Below are 11,419 nucleotides of genomic sequence, written 5' to 3'. Positions count from 1 at the left end.
GGTCACAGAATCAGATTTACTCACCAGCTTTCAGACTTCAGAGAGTAGTTGGGTATTGGGAGCGGGGGAGAACAACTTTGTGAGACACAGCTGGTTCGAAGCAGTGAGTGTTCATAATGTCCCTCCTTGTTCCCTTTCACCCATTGAGAACTCTACTCTCCTATCAGTTTCATTCTTCGCCAGCCCTTTACATTTATAACTCCTTGCCCATCCTTTGAGCTCCCCTTCCCCCTTTCTTTCTCCCTAGGCCTCCGCTCCCATGTTCCTCTCCCTTCTCCAGCCTCGTATCCCTTTTGCCAATCAACTTTCCAGCTCTTAGCTCCATCCCTCTCCCTCCCACTTTCAAATCTCTTACTATCTCTCCTTTCAGTTAGTCCTGACGAAGGGTCTCAGCCCGAAACGTCAACTATACCTCTTCCTATAGATGCTGCCTGGCCTGCTGCGTTCACCAGCATTTTTTCTGTGTTGCTTCAATTTCCAACATCTGCAGATTTCCTCGTGTTTGCGTCCTCCAGCATTTTGATTTTGATTTCCAGCATCCCCAGACTTTCTTTAAGCCCTCATTATCTATATATTTCATGTTCTCATTATTTATTGCTATTTGTTTATATTTGCATTTGCAGTGTTTGTTGTCTTCTGCACCCTGATTGATCTTGCATTGGTCCTGTTATAATTACCATTCTATAGATTTGGTAGGTTGGAAACTTTGTCATATGGTGTGAGCAGAATTATCTGCAGCTTAATGTGAAAAAGACTAAGGAGCTGGTGGTAGACCTGAGGAGAGCTAAGGTACCGGTGACCCCTGTTTCCACCAAGGAGGGTCAGTGTGGACATGGTGGAGGATTACAGATACCTGGGGATACGAACTGATGATAAACTGGACTGGTCAAAGAACACAGAGGCTGTCTACAAGAAGGGTCAGAGCCGTCTCTATTTCCTGAGGAGACTGAGGTCCTTTAACATCTGCCGGACGATGCTGAGGATGTTCTACGAGTCTGTGGTGGCCAGTGCTATCATGTTTGCTGTTGTGTGCTGGGGCAGCAGGCTGAGGGTAGCAGACACCAACAGAATCAACAAACTCATTCGTAAGGCCAGTGATGTTGTGGGGATGGAACTGGACTCTCTGACGGTGGTGTCTGAAAAGAGGATGCTGTCTAAGTTGCGTGCCATCTTGGACAATGTCTCCTATCCACTACATAATGTACTGGGTGGGCACAGGAGTACATTCAGCCAGAGACTCATTCCACCGAGATGCAACACAGAGCGTCTTAGGAAGTCATTCCTGCCTGTGGCCATCAAACTTCACAACTCCTCCCTTGGAGGGTCAGACATCCTGAGCCAATAGGCTGGTCCTGGACTTATTTCCTGGCATAATTTACATATTACTATTTAACTATTTATGGTTTTATTACTATTTATTATTTATGGTGCAACTGTAACGAAACCCAATTTCCCCCGGGATCAATAAAGTATGACTATGACTATTTGCTGAGTATGCCCGCAGGAAAATGAATCTCAGGGTTGTGTGTGTATATATATATTTACTTTGATTATAAATGTACTTTGAACTCCCTCTCTCTGAGTTCATCTCTACCTGTTTATATTCATTTGTTTTCGTGCCTTTGTGTGTGTGGGCGCACGTGTCCCATGACAGAGAGCACTCGGTTACTGCAGTCCGTACACACGCACATTCACACACACACACAATAACTTGCTATTGTGTGGTTTTGCACTGAGTGTGCGCATTTTAATGTCCCCCCCACCCCCGGATATATTCTAACAATGAGTCCTAAAGGACTTGGCTTTGTGTCCTTCCCGCCACGCAAGAATGAATGGTGATATGTAAATATGTATACACACACACACACATATATATGTGTGTGTGTGTGTATATATATATATTGTTTGTGTACTGTATTTGAGTTAGATAGTTCAGTTTATTTTGTAATAGCATTGTAACAACATTATGGAGTACATCAAATTCTTATTCATGTGCAGCCTTGCTAAGCTTGTGGGTAATTAAAGATGGTATATCCAGATGCCTAATAAACAGGACTTGTCGCTCTCGGTGGGAGAGAGAGAGTGAGCTGCAAAGAATTCACTCTGAACATAATCTGGAGCCTTTTATTGTGTTTTCTGGTAGTTATGTTGTAAATACTGGCAGTTTTTGCTATTTACGTTTGTAAGTTTTTTTTGACGCATTTAATAAACACGGTTGTACAAACATTCTAAACAACGCCAGCTATTTTACTCTGCACGTAACAGTCCTTCTCTGTGTCTCTCTCCCTCTGTGTGTGCCTCTCCCTGTCCTTCTGTGCGTTTTTCGGTCTGTAGATTACCTCGCTCCGGAGGATGGATGCTCCCTTTTAGTACGCAACTGTTTTAAATGGTTAACACTCCGTTATGGACCGATTGCAATTCTACGCAGTAGCCTGAGCTGCAGCCACGTGATTTCCCGCGCTAAATGTGTGCAATCCTTCCAGGTAAGACAACACTTCACCTGCGAGTTCGCTGGGATCGTCTGTTGTGTCCCGTGCTCCCAATCCGGCTTTGCTCTATGTTGTCAAGGCCTGTCGTAAATTGGGGTGGGGGCGTGGGGGGGCTTCGTAGAGCAGCCCCGTGCCATCCGACGAAAGCAGGACTTCCCGCTGTTGAACCTCTCCAGAAGAAACTCCTCCCAAGCCCAGTGACCAGGGTGGGGCACTGGATGCTGAGCAGCAGCGATAATTGCAGAGTTCGACACCCAACTGTCCCATTTCAACTTGCTCTGGGTTCAGCAACTGTGATGGTGAAATATCCAACATGCAGCTTGTTTAAACTCCACCCCCCCCCGAGTGTGAACTCAATAGTGTTCACTCACTACCAAGGTTAGGTGAGTGAGTGAATCATTTCCCATACACAGAAGAGTTCAACGGCCCCTCAACCCTGTGAACTCTCTGGTGTCTTATCAGGTTGGACGACCAAGTGAATCCCTTCCCACATTCAGAGCAGACGAATGGCCTCTCCCCACTGTGAACCCGCTGATGTGATCTTAGGGCGAATGACGTTGTGAATCCCTTCCCACATTCAGAGCAGGTATATGGCCTCTCCCCAGTGTGAATTCGCTGGTGTACCTTCAGATGAAATGCGTGAGTATATCTCTTCCCACAGTCTGAGCAGCGGAACGGCCTCTCCCCAGTGTGAACTCTCTGGTGTGCTAATAAGTCACATGTCCGAGTGAACCCCTTCCCACATTCAGAGCAGGTGTACGGCCTCTCCCCAGTGTGAACTCGCTGATGTACCTTCAGATGAGATGACTCAGTGAATCCCTTCCCACAGTCTGAGCAGGTGTATGGCCTCTCTCTGGTGTGAATTGACCGGTGTGCCAGTAAGTTAGCTGACCAAGTGAATCCCTTCCCACAATCTGTGCAGATGTACGGCCTCTCCCCGGTGTGAACAAACTGGTGCTTCCGGAGGTTGGATGACCGATTAAATCCCCTCCCACAGTGTGAGCAGGTGAACGGTCTCTCCCCAGTGTGACCTGACTGGTGTGCCAGGAGATCAGATGACCGAGTGAATCCCTTCCCACAGTCTGAGCAGGTGAACGGCCTCTCCCCAGTGTGAACTCGCTGATGTGCCTGTAGGCTGGACGACTGAGTGAATGCCTTCCCACAGTCTGAACAGGTGAAAGGCCGCTCACCTGTGTGAACACGTTGATGCCTTTCCAGGTAAGATGGGTGAGGAAATCCCTTCCCACAGTCTGAGCAGGTGTACGGCATTTCCCCAGTGTGAACCTACTGGTGTCACTGTAGTTGGTACGTCAGAGTAAACACCTTCTCAGTGTCCGAGCAGCTGAACGGCCTCTCCCCGGGGTGACTGTAGGTGGAACGACTGATCAAATCCTTTCCCACAGTCTGAGCAGGTGAATCGCCTCTCCCTAGTATGAATTGACTAGTGTGTCTGTAGGTGGGATGTCCGAGTGAATGCCTTCCCACATTCAAAGCAGATGTATGGCCTCTCCCTTGTCTATCAGCAGAGTGCACCGACTGTGTTTGACATTCCCGTCCAGAAGTGATTAGCCACTTCTTACCTATAAAAAGATTTTTAAAAAATATATCAATGGGTGAAGGACAACATTTCAGATGAATTAATTTTAGTCTCTATGGTGGGCTCTGACATCACACTCTTCCAGCAGAGTTTAATGCAAAGTTTGAGGAACAATTCACTTTATAACTGGGCACGGATCAGGCAACAGGACTGACCTTCAAATGTTCTGTTTTTCTGTCTGTATTGGAATGGGCCATTTCTACCTGTCATCAATCTGTGACTTGGCTCAGTTTGTCCCTCTTTATTGGTATTATTTCAAGTTCTGGTCCAAGACCCACAGCGCTACTAAAAGTACCTGCTATAACATGGTTGACCAAGAGGCTTTTGAATTACTCTAACCATTCCCCTTCCAAGGAGATTATGTCAGAGTTATGTTTTCGTTCCGAATTCCTACTCTTTGGATTTAGATAGTCTGGAAGATGCATCCACCCTAGTCGCTTCGTTTGAGCTTCCAAACAAGGCCTACAGTCTGTCGGGCAAAGTGGAAACCATGGTTGCCTCCGTACCCAGAAACCCTCACGATCCAGATACCTGCCTATCCATCACGGGCCGAACGATACGCATGCGCATCAGACATGGCGCCAGCAGCTTCGCTCGCTCACCAGCGGAAAGCTCCCCGGGACCGGGTACGCATCCTGGGGCTGAGAGAAAGAGGAAATACCGGGATGCGGGGCCACGGTGTGTCCCGCGCTCGCTACAATTGTCAGCTAGGGAGCGGAGACCGGGCCTGTTGATATCCCACCCGAAGCCCCGCACCTACCTGCCGCCGACGCTCGAGCCTTTTGTCCGCTGACCGGATGCACGATTTACGGGATTGTTTACGACAGCCCCCGCGCCTGCGCACTTGATCCTTGCCTGCTCAGTGAATTGTGAACGCGGCTCTGTCTGGGTTAACAGAAAGTCACGCCAATAAAACTGTCTGCAAGCACTCGTCCGCTCTGCAACAGGCCTCAAATTCAGTCAAAATGTTTTTATATGGAGATCGCAGCAAGCTCCCCTAAAGAATCTGATCGGTGTCATCTGTCATTCTGTGTGTCGATAGTCAACATCTACTCCACTTAAAAAAATACATACAAATGACAAGAGATTCGCCAGATGCTGCAAATATAAGAAATATACATGAAATACTGGACAGACTCAGCAGGTCAGACAGTTGACGTCTCGGGACGAGACCCTTCATCAAGATTGGAAAGGAAGGGCGGGTGTAGCAGGTTAAGAAGTGTGTGGGGGCGGGAGGGGGAGGTGAGGGGAAAATCCAATCTAGGAAGTGATAAATGAAGCCAGGCGGGTGGGGGAGATGGGATGAAGTAGGAATCTGGGAGGTGGGAGAGGTAAAGAGCTGGAGAAGGAATTTGTCAGGAGAGGGGAGTTGACCATGGGAGAAAAGGAAGAAGTGGGGCACCAAGGGAGGTAATAGGCAGGCGAGAGGAAGAAGTAAGAGGCAGTCCAGAGTGGGGAACTGAAGAAAAAGGAAGCTGGAGACATTTGATGTTCACGCCATCAAGTTGGAGGCGACCCGGGCGGAATATAAGGTGTTGTGAACACCTATGCTCTGTCCACCAGAGAAAGCAGGATCTCCCAGTAGCCACATATTTTAATTCCACGTCCCATTCCCATTCTGATATGTCTATCCACGGCCTCCTCTACTGTAAAGATGAAGCCACGCTCAGGTTGGAGGAACAACACCTTATATTCCGTCCAGGTAGCCTCCAACCTGATGGCATGAACATTGACTTCTCTAACTTCCGCTAATGCCCCACCTCCCCCTCGTACCCCATCCGTTATTTATTTATATACACACATTCTTTCTCTCACTCTCCTTTTTCTTCTTCTGTCCCTCTCACTATACCCCTTGCCCATCCTCTGGGTTTTTCCCCCCTCTCCCCTTTCCTTCTCCCTGGGCCTCCTGACTCATGATCCTCTCATATCCCTTTTACCAATCACCTGTCCAGCTCTTGGCTCCATCCCTCCCCCTCCTGTCTTCTCCTATCATTTCGGATCTCCCCCTCCCCCTCCCACTTTCAAATCTCTTACTAGCTCTTCCTTCAGTTAGTCCTGACGAAGGGTCTCAGCCCGAAACATCGACTGTACCTCTTCCTAGAGATGCTGCCTGACCTGCTGCGTTCACCAGCAACCTTGATCTGTGTTGCTTGAATTTCCAGCATCTGCAGAATTCCTCGTGTTTACAATTATTTTCACCAATGGCTCTTCGCAGCACCCAAGAGATGATCTGTAGCTGGCAGTATATGCTACAGTAACTCCCCATGAGGTAGTAGAAACTTATGCCTTGACAATAGGAACATCAGCGCAGGCAGCAGAACTCTAAGCTGTTACCCCTGCTAGCATTTTGGCCGAAGGAAAAGCTGCCAATGTTTGTACCGACTCACGTTATGCGTTTGGGGTAGCACACGATTGTGGAAAAATAGAGGATTTATCACCTCATCGGGGAAAACATTTAAACATGCCCCTTAGCACCGAAACTTTTAGAAGCTGTACAGTTGTCACAGGCTTTAGCAATAATTAAGCACAAGGCACACAGCTCAGCCGAGGATGAGCGCGCCAGCTCGTAGCGCCCACTCCGGTGGTGATGTCTGTTATTTGTCAAGTAGGAGGCCGTGTACAATCCTGATTTGATGGAGATGGACGTGGGAGCACGGAGGAACATCTGGTGAAACTTCTGAAATGCCTGCTTCGCTGCTGCTGCTACTGTGTGATCCAGAATCTCCGGAGGGGAAGGCCTCGAGTCCTCGGCTTTGCTTGTTGCTCGGCGGCCGGGGCGGGGTCGAAGCGCTCGGCAGAGGATGGTGCTCGGTGTCGGAGCGGCTGGTCGGAGGCTCGACGTTTTCGGACGGACTCAGAGTCCGCTGCGGTAGGGTGCTTCCAATGGTGCTGCATCGGCGAGTTGACAGCGCTGGAGGTTCATGGCAGGGAGAGTTTCTCCCTTCTGCCATCTGCATGAGATGATGAGGCTATCGGGACTTTGAGACTTTGTTTTTACTGTGCCCATGGTCTGCTCTTTATCAAATTATGATATTGCTTTGCACTGTTGTAACTATATGCTATAATTATGTGGTTTTGTCAGTTTTAGTCTTGGTTTGTCTTGTGTTTTCTTGTGATATCACTCTGGAGGAACATTGCATCATTTTTTAATGCATGCATTTCTAAATGACAATAAACGAGGACTGAGTGTCCTCATAATCTAATAATCTAATAATAATCCAAGGGAAATCGGTTTCCAGACATGGTAGCTATACAGGCCCGTGCTACAAGCCTCTCAGGTTGAATCGGGAGGGAAGGAGCTCCCTGTGTGTATTGATGACCAGTAGTTGCAGGAAGCCCAAAATCTTGCCTCACAGCAAGGGAAGTGTATCTGGAGAAAATCCGGATGCTACCAGGACACCGGGATATGGCGCCACCCAGACAGCTGAGTAGTAGTTTATTTTTATTTTTGCCCCTGGCTCACATGTGCAAAGGAGGGATGCAGCATGTCATCAGTGGTACGCCCCAGGGATCAGAGTAACTATCGGGAAGGTAGCACAAACTTGTTCAGTTTGTCAGCAAAACAATAGAGGAAAGACTCCTGCTAATGGCAATGCCTTTTGAGAACATGCAAATTGACTTTGTACATATGCCTGCTGGAAGGGGGTTTAGGTATATATTGGTAATAGTAGACATGTTTTCCAGATGGGTGGAGGCCTATCCAACTAGGAGGGATGATGCAAGAAATGTGGTGATGTCGTAGTCCGGTCCGTGAAGTCCGTGTTCCAGTTCACAGTCCAGTCCATGGTTCCTTGTTCCGGGGTTTCTGGTTTTCCCCAGTTTCTGTTGTGGGCACATGTTTCTCATTTTGGGGCTGAGACATAAATACCTCTGCAAAGCAGGGATTCCCTGCTGGATTGTTCTGTTCTCCTCCTTGTCTTTCCCCCGTTGCCTGGCTCTCTGCCTGCTCACCTAGGCTGGATACCCCGCCTGTATCGCTGAACTTTTACTGCCGGAGCAAGACCGGAGCCTTTTTAGGTGGAATTGTCTGTCTGTGTCCACGCCTTCGCTAGGTGGGTCCGGCATTTGCCACCACCTTGTGTTGGGATCCTTCTCTTCATGTTCAGCTTTCTGTGTATGAGTCCCGGACCTACGTCCTGTTTCCAAGGAGGGGTCCCGGCTCTGTGTTCCGTGCTCCTGTCTCTTCTAGTCCAAGGCTCCATGCTCCTGAAGGCCCTCGTCCAGTCCGTGCCTAGTCCAGTCATATCCAAGTCCTGTCCATGTGCCTTTACCTGTCCTTGTGTCTCGCCCTACCCAGGAGTTCCACACCCAAGCCATGTCCAGTCCTGTAGCCTCGTCTTGTCCTCGCCTAGTTCTGGAGAATGAGCCGGAGTCAAGTCCCAGGTTTTGGGTCCTTGCCCAGTCTCTGAGCCTCAAAGTACCCTAGGCCTCAAGACCAAGACCCCAGCCTGTCTCGAAGCTCAAGCCTCAAGACCAAGACCCCAAGCCTGTCTCCAAGCCTCAAGCCTCAAGACCCCAGTCTCCAGTCCTGCAGTCATGTCATGTCCATGCCTGGTTCTGGGGCCCGAGCCTGAGGCAAGACCCAGGTCTGGGTCCTTGTCCAGTCTCTGGCTCGGGGTCCAAGCCCTAGTCTGCGTTCTTGTCCCTGCTCCTTGTCTGTATCCTGTCACGTCCCTACTCTAGTCAGGTCCTGTTCCTTGTACTTCAGTGTCCGTGTCTTGCATTTGCGTCTGCTACCAAGTGAACAGGTGAACATACTGATGCAAGAAATTATACCTACGTTTGGAATTCTCCGTGGGATAAACGGCGATAGGGGAACCCATTTTACAAATAAACAAGTGCAGGGCCTTAAGGAAGCATTGGGGTTCCAGTGGAAATTGCATATCCCCAACCAGCCCCTGTCCTTAGGTATGGTGGAAAGAGTAAATGGGGAAATAAAAGCAGCTTTAACTAAAGTTTATCAGCAAAACGACCTCAGATGGCCAGAGGCATTACCCTTAGTGTTGTACACTCTGCGAAATCAGAATAGAAATACCGGACTTACCCCTCATGAAATTTTGATGGGGCGGCCTATGACAACAGGAACTAAGCCTCCCATGACCCCAGAAAAGGTAGCGCCAATATGGAATTATGAGAAGACACCGAAATATGCACAAGTCAGGAGCCAGGGAAATTGTATGAAAGGGTCCGGCAGGCCCAGGCACCTTTAACTGCAGGTAACATGCATCTGTTAAGCTGGGAGATACAATATATGTGAGACCAATGAATAAAGATTCTTTCTCTCCCAGGTGGAAAGGCCCCTACCCAGTGCTGCTGATGACCCGTACAGCCGTTAAGGTGAGGGGGAAACCTGATCGGATACATGCCATCAGGTGCAAGTTGCACCACGATTAGGATGAAATAAATGCTTAACAAGTGACGTCTTCCCGGAAAGGGAGGAACAGCGCTGAGAACTAAGAACCGAGCGTATTAAGAGACTGGAAAAGAAAATGTATTCTAACTTGTAGCTCATGTTACATACAGAGACTGTGATTATTAACAAAATATATACTCAATAGAGGAATAACATGAAGGTAGTAGTGATAATAATCATATTGGGGGTAGAATTGATTAAGTGCCAGAGGGTAAATACAAAGAAATTGTATTAAGCGCCAGAGGGTAATTACAAAGAAATAGGGAAGTGGAGAAGAATTTTGGAGAATATGAAGGAAGGACAGGGTCACTCACACTTATACAATACATTATGGCAGTTTGCTGATTATATGGCCTACCGTGCAAATTTAATTTAACAAACTAGGTTTGCATGGCAGTTCCCCACTCCGCGCAGAGTCCTGCATATATTAAACCCCTGCCAGTTAGAAGAGAATCCTTGCTATGTATATTGGTAGGATTACGGGCCTAAACTATTTCAGGCAGTGTATTTTCTCGAAATTGTCTCGACTCCGTAAAAGTATCTGGTTTTGAACAGTGTTCTTTTTCAATTACTTTTTATTAATTACTTGCGTAAATGAACACAAAATACATTATGATATTATGGAAACAAAAACAAGGTTGAAATGCCCCACATCTATGTATAGTAAATTAACCATAATATTGAAAAGGTAAATTTTATTCTAATCTAAAGCAAAATCATAACCCCATAACAAAAAAAAACAGCTGTTTGGTTAAAAGAAAATAAAAAAAATCTCTGACATAAAGTCATAAATTCAAACATATAATAGCCATCATCATTGCCGATCAAGTCGAAGATTGTGAAAGTAGTTCCAGAAGGGTCCCCATAATGTGAAAAAATCTTGTCTAGGTATAGAAATAGAACACCTAATCTTCTCTAGATTTAAACATGACATAACATCAATCAACCAATGGGCATGAGAGGGCGGAGCGGCATCTTTCCATTTAAGCAACAAAACTCTTCTGGCTAAAAGAGATATTAAAAAATATGGCATATCATTCAGCTTAAGAATAAAATCATTTCCTCCAACAATACCAAACAAGGCAGTCAAAGGGTTGGGTTTAAAATTTACTTTAAAAAGCTCCGAGAAAGTTTGAAATACTTCTTTCCAAAATTTATCAAGCCTCAGGCAGGACCAAAACACATGAATTAGAGGGGCCTCTTCGACATTACACCTATTACAGTATGGAGAAACATCTGAGTAGAAGCGAGAGAGCTTATCTTTAGTCATATAGGCTCCGTGACCACTTTAAATTGTAAAAGAGAGTGACGGGCACATAACGAAGAGGTGTGAACAAGTTTAAAAATTTCATTCCAAGTATCCTCATCAATTGAAATCTGTAGATCTTGTTCCCAGAGGTTTTTAAATTTGTCTAACGGAATGTTTCTCATTGCCAACAACATACTATAAATATTAGAAATAGATCCATTATGAAAAGGTTTCAGAGTAAAAATTGTATCAATTAAGTTCTTATCTGGACATTTAGGAAATGTATGAAGTTGAGAACGCAAGAAGTCTCTAATTTGTAAATATTTTAAAAAGTGAGTTTTATGAAGATTATAATTGATCATATGAGGAAAGACTACCTCCACACAGATCCTGAAAACATTTAACACCTAGTCTATTCCACTCTTTAAAAACTACATCAGTCAAAGAAGGTTTAAAAAAATAATTAGAAAAAATGGGACTAGAGAGTGAAAAACCAAATAACTCAAAGGATTTTCTAAATTGTAACCAAATCCTCAAAGAATGTTTAACTGCATAATTATCAGTTAAATTACTTAAGGATAGAGGAATTGAAGAACCAAGAAGAGAAATAATAGAAAATTTATTAACAGAATTAACTTCTGAATAAACCCAAACTGGACGGTCTTCACGAT

The 11,419-nt window shown here is 46.2% G+C and overlaps 1 pseudogene; it reads right to left on the bottom strand.

Moving 5' to 3' along the window:
- Positions 1 to 2,119: 2,119 nt before the first annotated feature.
- Positions 2,120 to 11,419, bottom strand: part of LOC134353198 (zinc finger protein 208-like) — a 30,850-nt pseudogene continuing 21,550 nt past the window's right edge.

This window comes from Mobula hypostoma, chromosome 10 (genome assembly GCF_963921235.1).
Source record: "Mobula hypostoma chromosome 10, sMobHyp1.1, whole genome shotgun sequence".
Classification (NCBI taxonomy): Eukaryota; Metazoa; Chordata; class Chondrichthyes; order Myliobatiformes; family Myliobatidae; genus Mobula; species Mobula hypostoma.
The sequence above is the reverse complement of the archived record's forward strand: the minus strand, read 5'-3'. Positions and strand labels throughout refer to the sequence as shown.